Here is a 4609-nt window from a genome sequence, read left to right as displayed (position 1 = left end):
GAGCACCCCCGCCCCCGACAACTGACCACTCCACCTGCGTTGGATACGTACCAGAACACAGACCCTGGCCCCGCGCGTTCCTACCCGCCCCTGTGTAACTCTGCAACAGTCTGAGGGGTTTTTAGCAATCGCTTTATGTGTGAGGAGAGACCCCGGGAGGTTAAATGACCTGACCAAGGACACGTGGCCGGGCGAGAAGAGCCTCTCTGCTCTGCGCCGCTCAGCTGTCCTCCGCTCCCCTCTCCTCGTCCGCCCTGTGTCCCGTGTCCACGTTGCCTGCTGGGGCTGACCTTCCCCGGAAGGACTCCCGCAGATGTTGGGGGGAAGAGGAGGATTCGCCTCCCTATCTGTCGCGTGTTTGTTCCTCCTCCGGACTGCCCCCCTACAATGCAGTCCCAGAGGCAGAAGCCCTTCCTTGTTCGGCTCCATCGCTGCAGCTCTGGTGCAGCCGTGGATGGGAGGCGAGCGGGCACAGTGTTGGTGGCCTGAGCACACATTCGTGCGGGGGCGTGGGTGGGTCAGTGGCGAGTGCGAGAGGTGGGAAATGCAGAAATGGGTGGCTGAGTGGGGGGACGGGCCAGCAAGCAGGCTCACGGAACAACGAATGAGGGAGCAAGTACGCGGCTGGGTGTGTGAATGCGCCAGGGAGTGAGCTCATTCACGCCGCCAGGTGCTGATCACTGCGATGGGTTTTCAGGTGGAGAGGGGAGAGGATGGGCTGTGGGTCCTTAGCTCAGACAAAACTTTTTGAGAAGCTTTTCTGCCCTTCCTGCTGAGTTCTCCCATCAATAAATGCACAGGCTGCATTTAAAAAGCCGACTTTGCTGGACACAGCGGCACACGCGGTCAGGAGCACAGTTCCCCCCCACAGGCTCCCCGGGAAGGACAAACGCCAGGACCTTCCGCTCAGCCCTGGGGCCCCTGCACAGCGGTGCCAAAGCTGCGGGCTCCCTTAGGAGATGAGCCAGGGACCCCCTGTTGTGATGGCTCAGAGCCCCCCCCGCCCTGGCCCACTGTGTTGGGCACATTTGTGAACTCACTCCCCAGGACAGATGCTCATTTTGAGGACCCTGCCTTGCTGGCCCCTCCCAGGGGCGCCCCGACCCTGCGCCCACGCCTGCAGAACCACGGGCCTGGGGGGCAATAGAGGTGATTTCTTGGAAGAAAAGAAACACCCTCGGTGACGAGGCCAAAACAGTGACTTCTGTGCTAGTCCGTAGGCTCACTCTGCTCCCAAGAGGCGGAAGTTGCAAGATGGTTTAAGAAATTTCTTTAGGAAAAATAAAAGAGAACTCCCTCTGACCATCTAAGTTAATATACAATCAGCATTAATTAGTGTTCAGACACGCGACATGTCAGTTCATTTCCCTCTGTGACGCTGACACGTGTGTGCCTGCTGCGTGCCCATCCCTGTCCCAGGCCCGGAGGAAGGGCCCTGAGACAGAGTCCCTGCGCCTCAGGAGCTCCGCGGGAAATGCGGCGCAACAAGGAGGGCGATCTTAATGCCACTTCCGGGGCGAGGGAGACCAGGGGTCTGTGGGGGCCTAGAGAGCGCAGTGGCCCACGCCCTGCTGGGCACTCAGCGGAGGCTTCACAGGGGGCAGGCACACCGGCTGGGCTCCGAGGGCTGAGCAGGAGTCGGCCTGGCAAGGAGAAGGCATCAGCCCAGAGGTGGCAGCAGAGGCAGCGCCGGAGAGTCAGGGAGAGGAAGGGCGGCGGGCGAGGGAGAGCCGTGGGACCGGACGCGCTGGGGCAGGGGAGTGAGGCCGGGGGCGGGGGGACGTGAACCTGGGCGAGGAGGCTGGGGTGAGCCTGAGGAGGGCTGTGTGCGGGAACAGACTTGTGTCACCCGGCGATACCCGTGCTTGGGGAGAGCAAGGCCCTTTGCGAACTGACAGAGGATGACAAACGGGCTTGACGAGGGACTGGACCACCCGGCGCAGATGCAGGGGGCTCACTCTGCAGAGGGAAGCCGCCCCCCACCCGGGTTGTGTGAGCGTGTGGTCTCCATCAGAGGTCTCTGAGCTGGGTTCCACCCGGGTGCAGGGCAGTTGGTATGGAAGACGTGCCGTAAAGGGCCCTCTGCTGATAACAGCCTCCTCTAACTGAGTGCTTGCAGCCTTTTTAAAAAATTTTTTATGACTGCCACTGGCGGGCAACAGGGCACTGTGCTGGGGACTGCGGTCCTTCCAGGGCCGGCGACGCAGCTGCAGTTTGGAGAGAGAGGCTGGCTGGGCCCATGCAGCGGGGGGGGCCAGGCAGACAGGAACGCAAGTGGGGCCCGTGTGGGCCCACGGGCCACGGCTCTCCCATCCCCCACACTGCTCCTGTCTCCCAGGGAACGTGGCCCCCCGGTGGCTGCCTCTTATTGTCCCCCAGGAAAGGGGGAGCCTCCTGGGATGGCGCCTCCAGAGCCAGTGTGGATGCTGCGGGCCTATTTATGCGCATTGCTTCACCAGACCAGACGCTGCTCAAAATAAGTTCAACAGAAATGTCTCTGTGTCCTCAGGACCCTGAAATCTGAGACAGTCTGTTGTGCAACTAACGGAGAGCCGTCGTCAGGAGGGGAAAAAAAGAAAGAAGAAAATCGGGGGGGATTCTGCACTGAAAGCAGGAAAGGACTGAGGATGGGTTATGACCATTCTCAGGTGTCTGACCGGACTAATAAAACGTGGAGAGCGGCTGGGTTCCTTGTGCTGCTGGGGGGCGGCGGGGCACGAGGCTGGCTGAGGGGAGGCGACCAGGGAGGATGTTAGAGGGGCGCCAGCGGGGGCTTGGAAGTCAGTCCTTGGAGGTGAGCTTGCACAGGGCCATTTGGGGAAAGCCGATCTCAACTGAGCTGCCACTCAGAGGTGCGAGGAGAGGGAGAGGGACCAGGCTCAGAGGGAGGAAGGGGTCTCAGAAGCCAGGGTCACGGCGGGGGGGCGCGGGGGGGAGGCTGGGCAAGCCCCGGGATGAGGCGCCCCGCCTGCCGGGCTGTCCGGTGGCTGGCGGGGGAAGGAGCGTGGCGCACCCGGGCTGAAGTTTAACAACTGGGCGTGGTTATCCATCCTCACCAGAGGGAATGTGTTACAGAGTCGCTGCGAATGAAGAGAAAACTTTCGTGTCTACAGCTGAAAATTTAGAGATGCTATGGCAGGAGTCAGCCTGTCCAAGACATTTCTCTGGGTTTTTTGATGTCGGTGACATCTGTCAGCTCTTTGCATTTTGTCATTTGTTGTCATTCCTTTTTTCATCCTCGGTAAATATTTACTTTGGTTTTTAAAGCAAGCAAACAAAACAAACCAACCAGCAAACACTGGGTGGGGACTGTTGGCCTTGCACAGCACAAGCGCTCTGGCCCCTGGGAGACACCTGTCCCCTCTGTGTCATGCCAGGTGGCCTTCAGCATCTCTAGCGACTCCCCTTCATGGCTTCTCTTGCTCGGGCACCGACCCAGTAGCCGCCTGCGGGGCTCACTGAACTCACGGGCCACCCACTCACCCTCGCCACGTGGCCTTCCAGGCTTGTGGCTGCCCCTCCAGGCGCGCATGGCCCGCGCCCCCTTCTCTCCTCCTTTGTTTGCACCGGGCCACCTGACCTGCGATCTAGTGACAGAGCGGAGGCTGGAGAGGTGGCGTGTACAAACCAGCCCATGAAGGTCCGCAAGGGGCTCTCTGAGCTCTCTCTGGAGTCAGGATCCCTGTGTGAGTCTCAGGGTCCTGTCTGTGCACAGGAAACCTCATTGGGTCCTTGCGAGGGTGTGCGGACGGCAGGGCAGGGGCCGGTCGGTCAGAGGGCTGGAGGCCGCCTCCGACATCGCTGGCTGTGCGAATCGAGAACCCACGGAGGCCTTTCACCCCTCGCCCCGCCCCTCCTCAGGGGCGGCCGGCTCCTGCCACTCGTCAGATCTTAGTTCTGCTGTCCCCAATCAGAGGAGACTTCCCTTTTACAACGTGTAAAAATTGTCCTACCCAAGTCACCTCTTATCACATGACACTGTTGTGCTCAAATCAGTTGTCACTCTTGGAAACCATACTGTTGTTTGTTTCCTTCTTTAGTATTTCCCTTCCCTCCCCAGGATGGAAGCTGGAGGGAGGATGTTGCTATACTCGGTGGCGAACATGATGCCCGGCACCTGGTCTGGGACTTGGGCAGTGTTTACCTAATCACTGATCAATGACTCCAAAAGATTGTGCAGAATGCTGAAGGAGTGGGTCGCGGCTTCAGGATAAGGATGCGCCTTTCAAACTCTCTGGGACTCGGTTTAAGGATCTTCATTGTTTCAAGAACAGACAGGCATGGCTTGAGTTCCAGCCACGGTTTTTAGCCAACTGGGGAACACAGTTGGCATCTGGCCTCTTCTGAGGGCAAAAATCAGTGATGGGAAATACTTTTGAATTCCACAGCACAAAGAAGGAGGGTAGGAAAACACGCGTCTCCTCCCATTTCCACCCCCTTCAATCAAATTAACCCTGCACTTTGGCCACGTAGGGCTTCAGTGGATTCCATGAAAATCCTGACGTGTCTGAGCAGAGAGGACACGGGACGGAATGGATGTTCTTGCTCATTGGCGGGACCAAAGCCCCTGAAGGCCGCCATCCTTTCCTTCCTGCATAATGATCCCCCC

Source organism: Pteronotus mesoamericanus, unplaced genomic scaffold, assembly GCF_021234165.1.
Source record: "Pteronotus mesoamericanus isolate MK-2021 breed Mesoamerican mustached bat unplaced genomic scaffold, CSHL_Meso_final scaffold_174, whole genome shotgun sequence".
In the NCBI taxonomy this organism is placed as follows: Eukaryota; Metazoa; Chordata; class Mammalia; order Chiroptera; family Mormoopidae; genus Pteronotus; species Pteronotus mesoamericanus.
This window is presented reverse-complemented; position numbering follows the sequence as displayed.